Source organism: Heloderma suspectum, chromosome 5 (assembly GCF_057233095.1).
Source record: "Heloderma suspectum isolate Gila_16-S chromosome 5, 16-S_ref, whole genome shotgun sequence".
Lineage (NCBI taxonomy): Eukaryota > Metazoa > Chordata > Lepidosauria > Squamata > Helodermatidae > Heloderma > Heloderma suspectum.
Genome location: NC_139462.1, coordinates 65435463 through 65456608, shown reverse-complemented (window position 1 = coordinate 65456608; position 21146 = coordinate 65435463).

Sequence of the window (21146 nt, the reverse complement as noted above, 5' to 3'; positions counted from 1 at the left end):
ACCTGAGAGTCAAACTAGACATGATGTTTAATGCGTCTTTGCATCTAACATGCAGGGCTTTTGTTTGTATGGTGCCAGCACGGTGTAGTGGTCAGAGTGTTTGACTGGCACTCGGGAGACTCCAGACTCAGGAGAATTGGCCACGAAGCTCACTAGGTGACTTTGGGCCAATCACTGACTTTCAGCCTAACCTACCTCACAGGGTTGTTGTGAGGGTAAAATGGAGAGGATATGGATCATGTACACTGTCAAGGGCTCCTTGGAGGGCTCTCTCAGTCTAATCCAGTAGCCAAGTCCAGACACAGACAAAGGGATTCTTTTCAAAGCTTTATTCTTCTTTTACAACTTAATAACTCTACAGGTAGCAACTAGATCTGAGCTGCAGAATCCCTATGCCCTAAGTTGGAACAGTTGGTCCCCGTTTGAAAGGCAATTACTGGCAGACCACTGAATATAAGGACTAGGGAGAATCCCTCCCCTTTTCCCTTGGATCCTCTGGGCGCAACCGTTCTTTGAGCACGAACCCTTTGTCGCCGCTCTCTGCGTCTGCGCCGTGCATCCACCCAGTCTGCTATCTGTGCTGAGACACTCCCTGGACTGCTTTCTAAACTAGGAATGTGGGTGGGAGGAATCTCTGTCAGTTGTTGGTCCTGGGAAAAAGGAGCGCGCTCCTCTCCCGAAGGAGCGACTGCTCTTCCTCAGCAGCAAAACTACTCTGGGAATCTATGGGCTCACTGTCCACCCTGACATATACCGCCTTGGGCTCCTTGGAAGAAAGGCAGGATATAAATGTAATAAACAAGCAAATACATACATACAATTGTTTTTTAAAGGCAAATTGCATCAGCTAGGAGTGCTGACAATTAACAGGTTCAGACCCTGTGTGGAGAGGGAAAGTAAGCCTTTCCTGTACCCACCTCCAGTCGAGGAAAATCCTGATTTCTCCCCAAAGTAAATGCCAGCTTCAGAAAATGCAAACATATCATGTCTAGCCTAAATTTCAGGCTAGGGTTCAACAAGTCCATAGAGGCAGGTTATATTGAGTCAAAATTTGCAGTAGGTACAGGCAGGTGCTGTGGGCATCCACAGTGGAGTAGGAGAAACGCAGGAAATGGATGCAGAAGTGAAGGTAGTTGCCTAGAAACAAAGGAGACAGATGCTCTTAATGCTGGAAGCCATAAAGTTCAAGGCTGGAACTAAATGCAAGCAGGTCAGATGTCATGAACACAACGGATCTGTTAAAACAATTTGTCTCCGTTGTACATAAAAGAATTGGAGCTATACAGAAGTGGAAGTTATATAAACGGCTTGGACATAGTTTGTCCAATCAGGTGTTTGTGGATGGAACAAGAGAATGAGCATATTAACACTTGATGGATGCAGGACCCCAACTTGGCATCCTCCAGATGTGTTCGACTGCAATTCCCATCACTTCCAACCAGCAAGTTCATTGGCTGGGGATACTCGGAGTTGTAGACCAAAATATCTAGAGGGGAGCAGCTTGGGGAAGGCTGATATAGTAAATGCCCCTACTATTTAGGGGCTCTATGGCCTAGACCAGCCTTCCCCAACCTGCTGCCCTCCAGATGTTTTGGACTTCAACCTCCATCAGCTCCAGCCAGCATGGCCAATGATCAAGAATGCTGCAACTTGTGGTTCAAACCACATCTGAGGGCACCAGGTTGGGAAAGTTTGGTTAAACAGTAAGGTTCTTGCTTCACATCCAGCAGGACAAAGATTTGAGACCAAGCAACTCAGGCACATATATATAAAAATACCACGCACCCATTAGGATTGTAAAACTGGGGTTACTTCCCAATGACAGAGATCCCAGTGACTATTCCCTAGTATTATCCCAGGTGGTTCCCTAAGCTATGATAACAGCGGTTAGAATAGATCTGCTGTTCTGCCGTTTTCCAGGGCCTGATGGTGGTGGACCATCTTAATTGCCTTCCTGATAGGAGGGCAGAGATCGGTGGCCTCAGAAACTAATGGTCCAGTTATAATCACACTGTCTTATCAGTCACATTGATCTAAGTATCTTTTTGCAGACCACAGCAAGTATTAATTCCAACGAATGCCCTACAATATGCTTGCATAACCTGGGTACTGTGGAGGTGTGGGGGAATAGACTAATGGTCTACAGACAGCTAGTTTTTAGGACAGCTGAAAGTGGCATGATAGAAGCATATTGTCCTTCTGTACATGCACCTTTTTTCCCCCTCTTATGCCCCGTTGTTGTCACCGGTCAAACCAGTTTTGCAGAAAAACTACAGAAACTTGTAAAATGTGTTTACTGGAAGTGATAATTGTATCTACCTGCTGGGACCTACCGAGCTGTGAACAATATACAGTGCAGACCAGGACATCCTTTCTATTCTCACTTCTTGTCAATAGACAAGAGAGAACACGCTATGCTGTCATCAGAAAGGTGTCTCTTGTACCCTGAACATGGCAGCTAGTGTGTCTATAGTGTCATTATATAGTTTAGTCACTAGTTGGCACTGGACATGTTGGCAATCAGCTCCTGAGAAGACCCCCCTCCCCACAAAAAAAAGGTTGACGGCCTTCCAGAGCACCACCAAATGCTGACACAGGGAAGGAAAAATTAGCCACTACATCCTTGTGCCTCCACAGAAGTGCCCTCCATGTGTACTGAGCCTCTCTGAATCCACACATGTAACCAGAGTTGTGGACAGGTGAGGAAATGTAGATAGGAAGACATTTTTCTCCCTCTCTTAAAATATGAGAACCTGGGTTCATCCCATGAAGCTGATTGGTGGGAGATTCACAACAGATAAAAGGAAGTACTTCTTCACACAGCACATAGTTAAACTATGGAATTCGCTACCACAAGATATAGTGATGGCCACCAGTTTCGATGGCTTTAAATGGGAGTTAGCCTTCTCCTCCAAGAATTTGTCTATCAATGGCTATTAGGTGTGATGGCTATGTCCTACCTCCAGCACCAAAGGCACTATTTCTATGTACACTAGTTGCTGGGGAACATGGGTGGCGGGTACTGTTGCACTCGTGTCCTGCTTATGGGTTCCCGGTCACCAGATTGACCGTTGGTCTGATCCCGCATGGCTCTTCTTATGTTCTTATGCTGTTCTTATGAAATGGAGTAGATTATGCAATCTATTAAAATAGCTTCACAATCTTCCACATCAAAAAAACGCTGTATAGTAAGTATCTAATGCTTAACCACATCAGCAGCATCACTTGCAAAGGGTTTTAAACACCTGGGTCTGTAGTAATTTGGTTTATTCCATTTGAGGCATTCAAATGCTAGAGCAACTATGCAATTAGACATTCAGTTCTCCTTGGTGTGTGCTTTGACATTACCTTGAATTTGTCATTCTCTCTGTGCATGGAGAACATTATGCCCTGGGTTTGACCTTTTTTGTAATTTAATTTAGTGCAGCCTTGGACTTGTTTAGCTTAGGGTGCTATTTATTACAACTTCCAGGATGACTGAGAGATATAAATTTGCTACCTCTTGTGGGTTCTTTAAAAGAAAGGCTTACTGCTGAAGTTTTTTTTTTTTACCAGGTTATTTTCCCCTCAAGCTTTTGAAAAACAATGAATCTAAACATTAGCTTGTGGGCAGAGATCCGGGGAAGGGCATCCTCCAGTCCCAACTCCACAGAGTACCCTTTTAAAACAAGAAAAATTACTACTGCTGGAATTATTAGGTACTAAATGTCTCAGGATACTCAGCATATTGATATTATTCTTCAGAGTCTTCCTTCTTTCTTTTAATAGATAAATGCAATATAACATGGTATGAACAAAGAAGACTCTATTTGTGCAGCAGTCAAAGGATGCTTCCAGACATTGTCTTTATTGCACAATTACCCTGCCTCATTCTGGAATTTTATGGAAATGTGTGTGGTCCAGACATCATCATCTTCAATAATTTGTAATCATCCTGTGTTTTCCCACAGCTGCTTCTGTCTTTTTTTCTTAGCACAGAAAATCCATTAAGGAGGAAAAGAGGAATTGCTGAACAATGACTTTTGATTGGTTGCACTCCGAGCAGTCCAGCACTCACCTGGAAACAGCCTAAGTTACATGTGAACACAGTCAAGGAAAATGAGCAAAAACAAGGCGGCTGCCAAATTCTACCTAAACTGGAATTTGGTAGTGAATTTAGCATTTCTGCCCTAGTAGCACTGGTCCTAGAATGGGGGGGGGGAATATATCCCTCCCTTCTTAATCAAGGTCCATTGGGTTCTGCAGTCCATTGGGTGGCAAGTTTCATTAGGTTCTTCAGCCCTCTCCATGCTAGCTTTCCTTAGAGTGCTCAGATTCTAGCACAAATTGATTAAGTTATCAGTCTATGCCAGCACCTTAAATCAGATTAACATTGGATACAACCCCAAGCCTCTGCATGTCTCCTCACAAGTAAACAGGACTGAATCACTCAGCAGCTTTCTCACTGGCAGGGAAAAGGTCAGATTTCCAATTGGCAGTTGATTGCTCCTGCTTCAACTCATAACTCTTCCTACTGCTGCAGGGAGCGTGGGAAGTTACAACTGGTTCATGGCAAAGCTGTGTTACAATAGCAGAATTGTTACTATCTTTTGGAAAGGGAAGAGAGAGAAGAAAGGAATAAGGGTCAGATTGGTCTGTGGCACGCTACTCTGAGATTTGAGTTTGGTCCTAATAAAAGTATTGTTTTACTGTGTCTCTAGAGAGACAGAAGGGGAGAGAGAAGGGGAAAGCTAGAGAGAGAGAGGGAAGGTAAAAGTTGCATGTGGCTTAAAAGTGGGTTAGGCCCTGCGAACATTAAAGGCCAGTGTGTTAGAACTGTCCCATAAAACTGGCTCTCTCAGCTGTTGGTTGGGTGCTATAGTTCCCACAGCAAAAACTCATGAGCAGTAGCTCAAGGCACACAATTCAGGCTATTAGGCATTTGCTAGGCCAGGCACCTTTAAGGGTTCACTGGGACTACCAGTCAAGCACTACTGAACAAAATAAGGGGACTCAGCAGGCTTTCAAGAGAGCATCAGGAGGTGGTGGCAGGACCACTGGGGTTGCTACTCAGCACAGTGCAGCACATGGCTACTGAGAACAGACACAGTTGATGATCTCATTAGCTTGTGCTGCAGCACTGTTACTCACTCGACAGTTGTGCACAGTACTGAAGTTGCAGCCCTGGTGCTTCTGCCATCGTCTCCTGATGCCCTCTGGTAAGGACACTAAACCCCCTTCTGCTCCACCATAGATGATGGACTGACATACTACCACATAAGCCACCACTACTCAACTACAGATGTGAGAAGTGTTCTAGAGAAGAAGTGTGGGGCCATTGCAGAAAAGGCCCTCTCTCGTGAACTTGTCCACCTAACTGCCCTCATAGGTGGGCAAGTGAGAAGGGCCTCTGTTGCTGATCTTAAAGTGCGGGCAGGCTGACATGGGTGAAGGCAGTCCCTCAAGTAAATTGGCCCCAAACCATTTAAGGCATTAAAGGTGCAACTCTATGCATGCTTAGACAGAAAAAAAATCCTACACCTCCCCAGCCAGGGCTTTTCCAGGTAAAAAATGTGAGTAGGGGTCAGACAAAATCTAATATCCTGCTTATGGATCTTTCATGACCCATCAATGTGGATTTTCAGTAAAATTTTCACAGTCATATTTTCCTTGTGGGAACATTCCCTATCCTCACTCCCCAATGGGAATAATTCTGAATGCACAGTGGAGGAAGAAAATGTGGTATTAGGCCTGAGTTTTCTAATCAGTAATCAATGAAAAATTGTTTGGGGATGGGGGGGGTGTCTGAGGGCCAGGGTGAAGACTGGCTCCTCAGAAAACCAGTGGGAACATTCCTTCAGAAAATCTTTCTGGAAATCAGGAGTTTACACTATGGCTGCATGGTTGCTAGCAATAAGAGCTTTAGGGAGCAATCCTATGCACATCTAGATAGAAAAAAGCCCTACAACTCCCATAATTCCCCAGCCAGGATGGGGGATGCTAGGAGTTGTATGCATTTTTAGACAGAAAAAGTCCTACGATCGCACTCTAAAGGTCAAACCCAGCACTTTAAATTGGGCTTGGAAACACACTGATAACTAGGGGTGGACGAAAGTCACTTACCTGTCCTGGAAGCTTGTTCGCGGTGGGGGGGAGGTGCTTTGCTGCTCCCCCTGCGAAGTTCAGGCCCGGGGGGGAGAGGCTTCCCGCCTCGCCCGGCCAAAATTCAGGCTGGGGAGGAGGCGCCTCGCCTCGCCCGGCCGCGAACTCAAAAGTTTTCTTTTTTTTTTTTTAAACGCCCCCGTGATAGGCTACGTGACGATTAATGTAGCCTATCACGGCTAAATCTGCAAAGTCAGCCGTGATAGGCTACGTTAATCGTCACGTAGCCTATCACGGGTGACTTAAAAAAAAAAAAAAAGTGCGTACGCAAATGGCAGCCCCCATAGGGAGCCGCCATTCACGTTCCTTATTTGGTCGCTGTAGTCTACGTAAAGATTTACGTAGACCACAGTGACCAAATAAGGAATGGGAATGGCGGCTCCCTATGGGGGCCGCCATTATCCGTATGCTTTTTTTTTAAGTCACCCATGATAGGCTATGTGACGATTTACGTAGCCTATTACGGCTGACTTTGCAAATCTAGCCGTGATAGGCTACGTTAATCGTCACGTAGCCTATCATGGGGGCGTTTTTGTTTTTTTTTTCTTTGATTGCAATGGCGGCGGTGGCAGCCGGTCAAAAGACCGGCTGCCGCTCCCACCCAGGACGAACACCCGCCGAACCGCCAGCTGGACCCGCCGCCAGGAGGGACATTCGGCAAAGGTAAGTCCCGTCCCAGGGGGGGTGCGGGGGGCGGGGGGGTGCGGAGAATTTCTCCCTGAAACTTGTTCGGGGGGCCGAACACGTTGGCGCTCAGCCCCCGAAGTTTCGGGGAGAAATTCTCCGCCATCCCTACTGATAACTAGTGCAGCTGGTGTAGTATAGACATATTTTTTGACTGCCTCACACACCCCCTCTTCTACATATGTTCACACAGCTGAAGCTGGTGTGCCAACTGCACCTGTTCTGAGAGATGTCTGATCTGGCCATGGTCACGCAAGCCTTAGCCTTTCTTCACACGGAGCTTCCAAGGCCATGCAATTGAGATTGCTCCTTCACGGAAGTTTGCGGGCGCCTTACATGATGCCGTGAACCTTCAGGGCATCTACTGCACTAAATGCCCTTTGTTCTGTTTTTAAATAGATCTCATATAATGAGCTATCAAATTACCCCATTGTGCTCTGCTTGAGTTCCCTCCATGAAAAGAGGAAAAGCTGCAAGAAGAGGAGTGATATCAATGAAAGATAATGAAAGACTTGGGGAGGGGAGAGGAAGGGGAAGGGGGAAAGGGGAGGGAGGAAAGGAAGCAGGTAAAAAAGTGAGTCGTCGTGATCCTGCATTTAAAACAGAAGCAGAAAGCCCCGTTTTAAATGCAGGATTTTAGGCTGGTATAGAGATGCCCTTAGTTACATTCCATTTGGACTACTCTACGTGGGGCTGCCTTTGAGAACTGTTCAGAAACTTCACCTGGTCCAGAATGCTGCAGCCAGACTGTTGACCCGGGGCTGATTACAGGAAGCATGCAACTTCCTTGTTACAACAGCTTCATTGGCTACTGGTCTGTTCCCAGGCGGAATTCAAAGTGCTGCTTATGACCGATGCAGCTTTGCATCGGGCTTCCTGAAAGACCGCCTTCTCCTGTATGAGCCTGCCCAGTTCTTAAGATCTTCAGGAGAGGCCCTTCTTTCAAGAACACTATCTTCAGAGGCATGTTTGGTGGCAACTCAAAAGAGGGCCTTCTCAGTTGCTGCTCCCTGGCTCTGGAACTCCCTGCCGAGAAAGGATGCCCTAACGCCTGCAGTCAAAGACCACTTTATTCAAGTGGGCCTTTTGTGTGTAAGAGGTCTGGATGCTGTTTTTACACTGTTATTGGTATGTTTTTAATTCTTTCTTATTTGTGTGCGTGTGTGTGTGTTTGTGAATGTTTTATTGTGTTTTATTGTGTTTTAATATATTTGCTTATTATTGTTTTGATCAAGTTTTATTAGTGATTGTAAGCTGCCCTGAGTGCCATTTTTGGTAGAAAGCTGGGGTACAAATCAAATAAATAAACAAATAAATTTTAAAACAAGCCACAACAGCACCCCCAAGCCTACAGTTACAGATCAAACATATTCCCTAAAAGCTGTCTGGACTGGCAAATGCCTCGTAGCCAGCATCTTATCTCCCCTTCCCTTCATGCATCTTTGTTGCGCTCAGACTCAACAAAAACAATTGAACAGCTCTATCTGACCAGATCTTTTAATTCACATCTCTTGTTGCTTCAGAAGATTAAAAGCAATTGGCTGTGTGGGGAGCACAGTGAAGGCAGCCCTGAGCTGCACCGCACTAAAGCTCTGGAGTATCATTTTCTTTTATAATATAACCTCATTAAATTGCTTGTAACCTATAAATAATCCTGCATTTTACAGAAATCCTGCTATGAAAAACAGTGCCCTGCTGGAATGTAACACTTGAGACTATTTTAAAAATGTGTTTGATTAAAAAATTAATTTTAGACTAACATTATAATAGCCTTAATATGAGCTTTATATTGCTCAACGCCATTCTCGATTAGTTCCTCTCACTGCAGTTTCCCATATGATTGAGCATCAATTTTAATTGAAAAATGTGGCTGATCATTAATGTCATTCAGACCAACTCTTTGATGTGTGTTTCAGAGATGAGATGATCCCCCTCTCCTTTAAACAATCTTTTTGGATCTATTTTTCCACTCTTGGGTGGATTTGTCAGCTGGAGTCTTAAATCTGCCAATGAATCCATGGCATTGAAGCTTCCTACAATGAAAGAGATACTTCTATGAGTAATGTCTGCTTCAGATGTAGCTTATACCTTGAAAGCGAATAGTCATGGTAAACTACAACAATACAAAATATTGGCTCCAGAAACAATGAAAGTCGAATGGCTCGGTTCATGCTTGAATGATGGCTCTTAGCATGTCCCCTGTTTTTGGAGTCATGGGAATTAAGGTCTTGATCCAGGCACATGTTATGTGAAACCATACGGGGGAAACTTGATAGTTCTGACCTTATATATTCAGTCATAGATAGTATGAAACAAGAGTTGTAACAAGAGGTTATGCTCTTAAGTCTGGATATATTAGATCTCTGCTTCAGAACCCATTCAGAAATAATGTTTTGTATCCATAGGTTGGCTTCTGGAATAATTCCTTGGATACATAAAAGGAATTTATGTAAATTCCTTATTATAATAAGGAATTCCTTATTATATAATTCCTTATTATGTAAATTAAATTCCTTTTACATAAAGGAATTATGTAAATATGGATACATAAAAGGAATTTATGGCAGGAATTTGGCTGCCATATTATACAATTGGTATATTCACCCAGATTGTAGCCATGCCATTCAGTCTCCCTCTGCATGATTAGCTGGCATGGATCCCCAACATGCTTTTAAGAAAGAGAGAGAGAGAGAGACAGAGAGAGAGAAGTCTCTAGCTGTTTTGCCAAAGGCAGAGAGGTTCTTTCTTGGATTCAGAGCAATGATTACACATGGGAGTAAGAGTCAAAAAGCTTTATTAACTATAGCAGGCCAAGTATTATAGTTAAGCATATGATGTTATAAAGCAAACCTAAGCAAAATATCTTACTCTGTTCTGCTGTTGGGAGCCCCAGATAACAACAGTGGACAGACTGTAGTTGGCTGACATGCAGCACCTCTGCAATCCTGGTCTACACTGAAGCTCAAACTGAGTGACACTCTGGAGAGACTTATATGCCCCAAATCTCCCATGTCTACGTGCTGTCTTTCACAGCTCCCTAATCACACCTGTTGTGATGGTCTCGTGATGTCTAGGCATTTTTTCATCTTACCCAAAAGATACGCTAAATAAACAGGTGGACCACAGCCAAAGAGATCCTCCTTGCCTTCCAAGGCCATGCCATCCTAACTTGTTTGAAGAACAAGGAGTCAGGCCAAGAAGCTAGAAGGCTCTTAAAGAGGCCTAAGAGGCCTGGTTTTTAAGGTCTCACAGGTGTTTCAGCCATAAAAGAAGCAGTTGTAGCATGTCACACTATCTCCTCGATCTACAAAGGTCTTCCAGGGAATTTCCTCTACACTAGCCCTTGTAGAACCTGAGGTACAAGGCAAAATGTGCAAACATTTTGTGAGAAATGACCCCAGCTTGCCTTCCATTGTTGTTAGTCGATGACAGAAGTCACAGCTGTGGTTGAGATTCAGTATATGACAACACTATGTATAGTCTAATGGTGTTATTTTGGGATAAACTACATGCTATATCAAATGTGTAGCATGTAGCTGATCCTAACTTCTTCTTTTTTTACTTTTATGTAGGCATGTGGGCCCCTGATCCAGATTAGGACCACCATGTGTGGGTAGGGGAGGTTAAACCTTCTCACCCAGCTGCTTGCCCCTAAATCTGCATGCGTGCATGCGCACACACACACACACACACACACAGTTCATGCAGAGGCTAAAGAAAGAAAACCTCCACTGGTGCCATTGAGGGCAGGTATGTATGAGAGGAGACAATCCTACAGGTAGACTGGCTCCAAGCTGTCTAGGGATTTGAAGGTTAATACCAGCACTTTGAATTGGGCCTGGAAATGGACTGGAAGGCAGTGCAAATCATGAAGCACTGGTGTAATTAATATGATCATACAGGCCAATCTATCTCACTACCCTATTTTGGGCCAGCGGAATGGAAGCAAAAGGCTTAGAAAAAATAAGTAGCTGCCAAGGAAGAGTGTCTTTCCCTGCTGCAATCCTGTACACACTTACTTGGGAGTACGTCCCATTGAACTCAGTTGGCTTACTTCTGAGAAGAACATGTAAAGGATTGCATTGTTAATTTCACTATGTACTAGAAGTAGCTGGGGTTTAAAATACTAAATTATTCAGTAGTATCTCAGTTAGGATTTAAAATAATTAAATTGTTGATGACTTAATGCTTTTCTCAAGTGCAGTTTGGAAGTTTGGGCATTGGCCAGTGCCCAAGGCGACTGTGGATTAGATTTGATTTAACGGGCATGGAGGCTCGGGGGATAAGAACAGGAAGAATACTGCCGTTAGCAGCTCAGTCAAGAAGCACTTCCAGGAGTACTTATCAAGCCCTTGTCTTCCTTTTCCCACTGCAAGCCCTTCCTTCTTGTCTCTTATTTGACACAGGGGTGGGCAATTTGTGGCCCTCGAGGTGTTTTGGCCTACAACTCCCATGATCTCTCATCCTTGGCTGCCTAGAGCCGATAGGAGTTGTAGGCCAAAACATCTGGAGAGCCACAAGTTGTCCACCTCTGCTTGAATAGGACCCTGACATGCAAGAATCTAGCAGGTGGAATTTGCCTTGTCATGGAGATAAAGTGATGGGGAAAGCTTCATTTGCTCAACTTCTATACAGTGGTTATTGTCCCCATGTGCCTCTGTGACTGGGTACTCTTACATAACACAGCACTGTCAGGTAAAAGGTATGTGCTTAGATTGATGGCTCTCAGTGAGCCCATAATGGCTACTTGCCTCTGTGTCTTCCTTGTTGCTGTTGGTTTTGGTGCATTTTTTGTGTACATCATGTAACATAATTTGACGGGTAATATACTTTTATTAGATTTTTGAAGAGCAATTGAGCTTGAACATTTTTATGATCAGTGATATTACTTGGATTAAATAGAAACAAAAACAGTGGTAAGCAAGAGCTCCATAAATAATAGCCTTTTGCTTCTCACTATTCATTAATTTTGTACGGTTTTAAAATAACATATGCTGGGTCTTAAAGGGCGAGAGGGCATCTCCCTAAAAAGGCACATATTCCTCCCTGACTCTGCCTCAGCTTCCCTTTTGGCTTGATAGACCCAATGAGGTGGCCCAATGGAGCCACTCTCTACTTATCATTGGGTTTTCTTGTGGTCAGGAGAGAGTGGTAGGGTGGCCACTTATGCATGACCAAAAAAAGAGGATAAAAGAGGACACCAGTTTGCATAAGCTTTGCATCTGCACTGTTTGTGTATAGGTGCAAGTTTAGAAATAACTATAATTTCAATAGAAATACATTACATCTCACCATGGTGGAGAAGACTGGCCAGGTGACCTGTGTGCTGTCCAGATGCTAACTGTTTGATGGGCAACTTCAAGGCTCTGGCTGCTCTCCCTCCTTAATATTCTTTGACTTTCAACCAGACTTAGACTGGACAGCCCATCAAACAGAGGACTCCTTCAAATAGAGAACTGTCTTCTGTCAACTCTCAAGAATACAGGACTCTCCTCTGTAGAGTGGGACACCTGGCCACTCTAGTTTTTCCATTAAGGGGCAACAGCCAGGAATTCCTTTTAGCAGCTTTGGCTGGTTTACCAGTTGTGTCCCTACCTAGAGAAATGGCTATATTCTTGTAACACACTCTCCATGGGACTGATGTTGAAAAGTGTTCAGAAGCTTCAGTTGGTTCAGAATGCAGCAACCATTTTAGGCTGTTACCAAAATGCACTGTGGAAGAAACTTGCTTTCTCCTCCCTGTGAGACCCTGAACCCTTAAGACAGGTTAGTAGGGAGGTTTCCTTTTGAATTTTTTTTAAAAAGTCATGTTGTTTTTTTTACAAACACTATGCCTTCCTTCTTGTTTATGTTCTTTTATATTATATAAAGGGCTGTTTAACAACTTGTTCCTGTGTTGCTGGATCCTGGTTCATTTTGAGAAGATTGCTGTGGAATTGGAGTGAACTGAGTAGCAACTGTTTTCTTTCTTCAACCAGCAGAAAAATCAAGCTTCAGAGAGAAGTTTTATTTATATTTTTGTTGTGGACTCAAGCGAATGACAGAACTTCGGGAGGGCTATGCTCTGTTTTACTGCTTTAGTGATGTGAACTGTTATGCATGTTAAATTCTTACATATGCATTGTTTTTAATTAAGAAATTAAAATGATATATGTTAATTGTCCTTGTACAAGGCCTTTGCTGTGAGTCCCTTTAGAGACCCTGAAGAAAAGTGTTACATTTGAACAGAAAAAAGTCCTACAATTCCCAGCATCCCCCATCCTGGCTGGGGAACGCTGGGAGTTAAAGGACTTTTTTTTCTGTCTAAACATGCATAGATTTACATCCTAAAGCTCTTACTGCTAGCAACTAAGCCTTAGGAGAGGCATTTCAACTAGGGTGGAAAATTGCACAAAAGCTGGGAAACTAGCAGAGGGCTGGATTTGGCTGCAGGGCCTGGGCTAGGTATTTCAAAAAGCAGGAGGTGGGAGAAGAAACAGAAAACTACACAAATTAGGCCAGAACAAAGCTGCATACCTCATGACTACAACATCTGGCTGGATTGTTGGACTATTCTGTATCTTCCCCCACTCCCTGAGTTTTGTACCACCTAGCTTGATGAAGCATTCTGAAGAACTTGAAAGCTTGCACAGTTTTGTGGAAATCTGGTTGGACTTGATAAAGGCATTGCCCAACTGTGGATTTTAAAACTTTGAGATTGTGAGCTGCCTTGGTTGTTTTTCACAGAAAGGTGCAATAGAAATGTTTTAATAATAAAAAATAAAAGTATTGTGCTCTATCACCTTTCCATTGATATGATTTTATATAGAATTGTCCCAAAGGGCTCAATGCATGGCACATACATGATCTTAATAAAATAATACTGTAAAGTATTATTATTCTATATTACAGATGAGAGACTAAGGCTGAGGGATTGGATAGCCTTACGCAAGTCACTGAATTCATGGCTACGCCAATATTTTAAGTGGGGACTTTCAGGTATATAGCTCATGCTCTCTGCTATTACACTACACCTCTTGCATTATTTTATTTTGTTTTCATTCCAGAGCCAGCCCTACTATTAGGCAGAATGACTCTGGGTGACATGAAAGGACAGCAAATTGTTAGCTATTTATTATTGTATTATTACATCCAGGGAGCAGGAGAGGTGCTTGTGGGAGTTTCTGCCTCAGGTGCCAAAATAACTTGGCCAGCTTGGTTGTTATGCATCTTGACTATTTATTTATTTATTCATTCATTCATTTCATTTCTATACCGCCCAATAGCCGAAGCTCTCTGGGCAGTTCACAAAAACTAGACTTCGGAGGGAAGTGCCACTAGCTGCTTTGCCTCAGGCAGCAGAAAGTCTCTGGCCGGCCCTGCATGGAAGGCACATTATGATACACAAACGCTACACAAATGCTCAATGTGCGTTCCTTCGTGTACTTCCTTGGTGAGAACCTACAAGTCAGGCTGCCATCTTTTTTGGCATGTACACATTTCATTATGTGCTTAAGGAAGGCAGTCAGTTTAAAGAACAAAACGGCAACCTCCGTGATATCATGAGATAGTGCTTTCTCTCCCTTTCCATGCAGGCAAATTTCTGCCTATTTAGAGAGGTACAATTATTGCCATCTTTGGGAGAGCCAGTATTTACTATGGGCAACAGGCTGATAGTACAGAAGCCAGGACAAAGGCCTAATAGGACTTTTATGTTTTCGTAATGCTGTAACGTTTGACTTGGCTCACAAACAGAGTCATCAGGAGCTATCTGCTCTGCAAACACCCTTTTTGTACTGCACCTGCTCTGTGTGTTTGTCCTGGAATAATAGGCTGATGATGGGGAAGGGAAGAAGAAGAACAGAGGCTGGTAGGTAAATGGCCTTGCTTTGGCGTCAGAGAGATTGGCCAGATGGCCTTTTGATCACATCCGAGTCTGTGATCTGTGATATGTCATTTTGATAATAGTGGACTAATCTGGTACACTCTATTCATTACTGATTAAAGATTGACTACTGTCAATTAAAACTTCACTGCAATGAAAATAATACTTCTAATGTATACCACCCCTTCATGGATCACTGCCTTGTTGTGGCGAAGGGGCTTGCGTAACTCAGGGAAGCCATAAGCTATGCCGTGCAGGGCCACCCAAGACGGACAGGTCATGGTGGAGAGTTCTGACAAAATGTGGTCCACTGGAGAAGGAAATGGCAACCACTCCAGGATTCTTGCCAAGAAAACCCCATGGAACGTATCACAAGGCTAAAAGAGATGACACCGGAAGATCAGCCCCTCAGGTCAGAAGGTATCCAATATACTACTGGGGAAGAGCAGAGGGAATTTCCAAGTAGCGCCAGAAAGAGTGAAGCGGCTGGGCCAAAGCCGAAAAGACACTCAGCTGTGGATGTGTCTGGTGGTGAAAAGAAACTCCGATGCTGTAAAGAACAATACTGTTTAGAAACCTGGAATGTCAGATCAATGACTCAAGGTAAGCTGGAGGTGGTCAAACATGAGAAGGCAAGATTGAACATCGACATCTTGGGAATCAGCGAACTAAAATGGACAGACATGGGTGAATTTAATTCAGGTGACCATCATATCTACTACTGTGGGCAAGAATCCATTAGAAGAAATGGAGTAGCACTCATAGTCAACAAAAGGGTGGGAAAAGCAGTACAGGGGTACAATCTCAAAAATGATAGAATGATCTCAGTACGAATCCAAGGCAAACCATTCAAGATCACAGTAATTCAAGTCTATGCCCCAACTACTGAGGCCGAAGAAGCTGAGGTTGATCGGTTCTATGAAGACCTACAACACCTTCTAGAACTAACACCAAAAAAAGATGTCCTTTTCATCATAGGGGATTGGAATGCTAAAGTAGGAAGTCAAGAAATCACCGGGATAACAGGCAAGCATGGCCTTGGTGTACAAAATGAAGCAGGACAAAGGCTAATAGAGTTTTGCCAAGAGAACACGCTGATCATAGCAAACACTCTTTTCCAACAGCACAAGAAGCGACTCTACACATGGACATCACCAGATGGTCAATATCGAAATCAGATTGATTATGTCCTTTGCAGCCAAAGATAGAAAAGCTCTATACAGTCAGTAAAAACAAGACCTAGAGCTGACTGTGGCTCAGATTATGAGCTTCTTATCGCAAAATTTCGGCTTAAATTGAAGAACGTAGGGAAAACCACTAAACTATTCAGGTATGACCTAAATCATACCCCTTATGAATATACAATGGAGGTGAAGAATAGATTTCAGGGATTAGACCTGATAGACAGAGTGCCTGAGGAACTATGGACGGAGGTCCGTAACATTGTTCAGGAGGCAGAAACTCAATCCATCCCAAAGAAAAAGAAATGCAAGAAAGCAAAGTGGCTGTCTGATGAAGCTTTACAAGTAGCTGAGGAAAGAAGGGAAGCGAAAAGCAAGGGAGAAAGGGGAAGATATAACCAACTGAATGCAGAGTTCCAGAGACTAGCAGGGAGAGACAAGAAGGCCTTCTTAAATGAACAATGCAAAGAAATCGAAGAAAACAACAGAATGGGAAAGCCTAGAGATCTCTTCAAGAAAATCGGAGATATCAAGGGAAAGTTTTGTGCAAAGATGGGCATGATAAAAGACAAAGAAGGCAGGGACCTAACAGAAGCAGATGAGGTTAAGAAGAGGTGGAAAGAATACACAGAAGAACTATACAGGAAAGATCTGAATGTCCCTGATAGCCATGATAGTGCGGTCACTGAACTTGAGCCGGACATCCTCGAGAGTGAAGTCAAGTGGGCCTTAGGAAGCATTAGTAACAACAAAGCTAGCGGAGATGACAGTATTCCAGCTGAGCTATTTAAAATCCTAAAAGATGATGCTGTTAAAGTGCTGCACTCAATATGCCAACAAATTTGGAACACTCAACAGTGGCCACAAGACTGGAAAAGGTCAGTTTACATTCCAATTCCGAAGAAGGGCAATGCCAAAGAGTGTTCAAACTACGGTACAATTGCGCTCATTTCACATGCCAGCAAGGTGATATTCAAAATCCTACAAGCTAGGCTTCAGCAGTATGTGAACTGAGAACTACCAGAGGTACAAGCTGGGTTTCGAAGAGGCAGAGGAACTAGAGATCAAATCGCAGACATTCGCTGGATCATGGAGAAAGCAAGATAATTTTTTTTTTAAAGTCTATTTCTGCTTCATTGACTATGCTAAAGCCTTTGATTGTGTGGATCACAACAAACTGTGGCAAATTCTTAAAGAGATGGGAGTACCAGACCACCTTACCTGTCTCCTGAGAAACCTGTACGAGGGTCAAGAAGCAACAGTAAGAACCAGACATGGAACAACCGAGTGGTTCAAAATTGGGAAAGGAGTACGACAAGGCTGTATATTGTTGCCCTGCTTATTTACCTTATATGCAGAGTACATCATGAGAAACGCCGGGTTGGATGAATCACAGGTCGGAATTAAGATTGCCGGGAGAATTATCAACAACCTCAGATACACAGACGATACCACCCTAATGGCAGAAAGCGAGAGGATCTAAAGAGCCTCTTGTTGAGGGTGAAAGTGGAGAGTGCAAAAGCTGGTCTGAAACTCAACATTAAAAAAATGAAGATCATGGCATCTGGCCCCATCGCTTCCTGGCATATAGAAGGGGAAGAAATGGAAGCAGTGACAGATTTTATTTTCTTGGGCTCTGAGATCACCGCAGACGGTGACTGTAGCCATGAAATTAAAAGACGCTTGCTCCTTGGGAGGAAAGCTGTGGCACACCTAGACAGCATAGTAAGAAGCAGAGACATCACCTTGCCAACAAAGGTTCGTATAATCAAAGCAATGGTTTTCCCAGTGGCAACGTATGGCTGTGGGAGCTGGACTATAAGGAAGGCTGAGCCCCGAAGAATTGATGCTTTCGAACTGTGGTGTTGGAGAAGACTCTTACGAATCCCCTGGACTGCAAGGAGGTCAGATCAGTCCATCCTAAAGGAAATCAACCCTGAGTGCTCATTGGAAGGACAGATACTGAAGCTGAAGCTCAAATGTTTTGGCCACCTAAGGCGAAGAGAAAATTCCCTGGAAGGCAAAAGGAGAAGGGGAAAGCAGAGGATGAGATGGCTAGATAGCATCACCAATGCAATGAATATGGACTTGAGCACATTCCGGGAGAGAGCGCAAGAAGGAAGGCCTGGCGTGCTATGGTCATGGGGTCACGAAGAGTCGGACACAACTGAACAACAACAACAACAATATATACCAAGAGTTATTAGGAGCCTAAGAGTTTGAACGCATCCCTTTCTGATGTTGGTTTCCTAGTTCAATATCCATTAATGTTCTGTTTATAAAATAATAATTGGGTTTTAAATAGGCCTGGAATTGCCTGTTCCAAAGCCACACCCTTCCCTTCAAAAATCTGACAGAGATCCCAGACTATCCCTTATCCCATATGCTGAAATACAACACTCCAAGCAGTCTGGATGTTATCCAAGAAATACCCAAGATGAATACCCCACACTCTGGATGCTGCATTGACAGATCTCCCATGCCACAAAAAGGATAAGCATGCATGCTAAACATAGCTTATAAGAAAGCAGAAATTAGAGGTCTGCAGCAGCACCAGAAAGTGAAATCCAAGAAGGTCTTCTTTCATATATGTGAGACCGTATGGTTTGACTGATACATTAAGTAGTCCTTTGGTCCTACATCAAATTCCAGTTTGCCTCTTAGGCATTTTATGAAATCCTAAGCTGAGAAGCTCAGATTCACCAGAACTTGCACTTTGGGCCCTGCCCAATGAGGTATGTCTACAGTGTCCATGACTTTTTTTTTTTCATAATAGTCCTCTTATAATATTGGAAACCACCTGCTGCTCCAAGGAAGAACTCCAGTTATGTGCATCTTTGTTACCTGAAACTCTGTGCTATAGATCCTCATGTGACCCCAACTTAACGTTAACAGCATTCAAATTCACCCAGGCATCTGGTTAACCAAATGTTTTGGCTAGCATGTAATGCAAATGAACACATTTTATCTATAGCTCTAATAGGAGAGGTTTCAGTGAGTTTTTAGTCAGGTATTTAGCACACCTTGGAAATGCTCCTAGGACTGAAAGGTTTACACATCCAGTTCTAAAATAGTACTAAAAGCTTTCTAACCACTGTTGGTGGCAAACGGTCCCCCCGCTTCTCTCTCTCATACAGCACGCTGCCCAAATACTTTGGCATTGAAAGTCTAACTTGATGATACTATTAGCTGGAGCCGAAATTCATGATTGTTCAATTTATCTTTGTTGTCCTCTGCGTTCTAGTCCTTTTCTAAGATTTTTATGAGATAGTTTTTGGTATTTAGTGCTGTTGGGAAAGCAGAGAAGAAGAAATATCAATCAAATTTTATAGGAACTGAAATTACATTTCTAGGACATTAGGTATGCTAACAACATGTACTATCACAAAAGTTTTTTTTTTCTTTTTCAAAACACTGAAAACAGTCTTACTGAGTGAGTCCTTTCTTAGCCCCAAACTTTTAAAAGTATGTGGAAACAATAATTCATGAAATCATTTCACAATACTCAATATATTTGCAAGCCCATTCCTCACACACTTTGCTGTTATGCAACATTTGTTCAATAGATATGAAGCTCCAAGAAGAATTGGTTGAAGATACAAGATGGAAATTTCAAAAAGAGGGCCAGGAACACTTACAGCACGGTCCTATGCACACCTACTCAGATTTAGAGTTTAGGTCATTATGGCTGTAATCCTAAACCCCACTGAGTTCAATGGGACTTAGAATTGCAGCTATAGAGATTTCCACAAAGATTGTCTGTGGAAAAGTTCCCACAGTTTTCTGAGGAGCCAGTGTTCACCCTGGGTTCTCAGACTCAACCCCCACAAAAATCTTTCATTGATTACTGATTAGTAAACTCAGACCTACTACTGCATTACCCTCCACCACTGTGCTTTAAGAATAATTCCCGCGGGGGCGGGGTGGGAGTGGGGAATGTTCCCATAAGGAAAATGTGACCAGAAAATGTTACTGAAAATGATTTGTCATGAAAGATCCATAAGCAGTTTATGGGATTTCTTCTGACTTCTACTCACATTTCTTACCTTAAAAATCCCTGTGAATGTTCAGTTATGACGTAACATTTTTTTTCACATTTGTTGCAATAATTATTTGAAAATCCTTCTCAATGTAGAAAACGAAGTGTTGCCACAAGACACAATTCAGTGTACATCTTGGGTCCACAACCTTCTTGTAACATGGGGACATTTGGGAATTTGATAAACTGCTGTGGGCACCACCACAAAATGGCTCCCATGGAAAATGTGGCTAATCACATAATCAAGAAGTGCAGGAGGAAAGAAATAACAAGAGGGAGGGAGAAATAGCAAGAGGGAGGGGAAAATGGAAAGAGCTGCTTCCTGGCCCTCCCAATCGTCTTCTGCCCACACAGACCTTCTCTCTATGTCTCCACTCCCAGCCTCTAGCCTGGCCATTTGGCTCTACCCAAACCTTTCCTCACTATTTCTCTCCCTTCCCCATCCCTAGCCATTTCTTCTCTCTCTTCCTAGCCCACTGCTCTTTCTCTCCCACTCATCCCACTTTATCTTACTGTCTTTCTCCACTCTCAGCCTCTAGCTTCACTATTTCTCTCCCCTTTACCCCTTTGCCTTACTTTCTCTTCCTGCCTGCTGAACAGCTGATCAGTGGCAGGTTTAGGAACACAAAGGAGAACTTGGCACACACACATTTTTCAATTTTGTATTACTTTTTTTTTTAAGGGTCAGGGAGTTGGAGGTCCCCATGGGCACCACATGGGGGACCCCTGGTGTACACATACACAGAATACAATGAATGCCACACTAGTTCCTCTCTAGAAGTAGTTGCATTAGTTGACCTACTTTGCCCTGTTAGGTGCTTCAATAACGCATTTCCCTGAAATCCCTCTGGCCTCAGTCAATGATGGTACATAGCACCTGCCTAACACATCCCCCCCCCCCCATCTAAGCTGACAACCCACCGTGGGCTTAACTCCTCACATCTCTGCAAAGAAATGCCTCTGGTCCAGCTGGTAGTCTTTTTCTAGCAGGATGAGGCCTTGGAAAAGGAGTTACAGATCGCTAAATTCTTTTCACTGTAGTACACATTGGGTCTCTTTAGTTATGAATGGTGTGCCATAAGACAACCCAAAAACACAGATCCCAACCCAGTGTTTGCCCCTCAGTCTGCACTGCAGCCGTGTGCTTGTGCACATCTGATGCATGCCTAATTTATCAGTGTGACACGAAATGCATGGATCAGTGGATACCATCATCCAATGCAAAATCAACCCATAC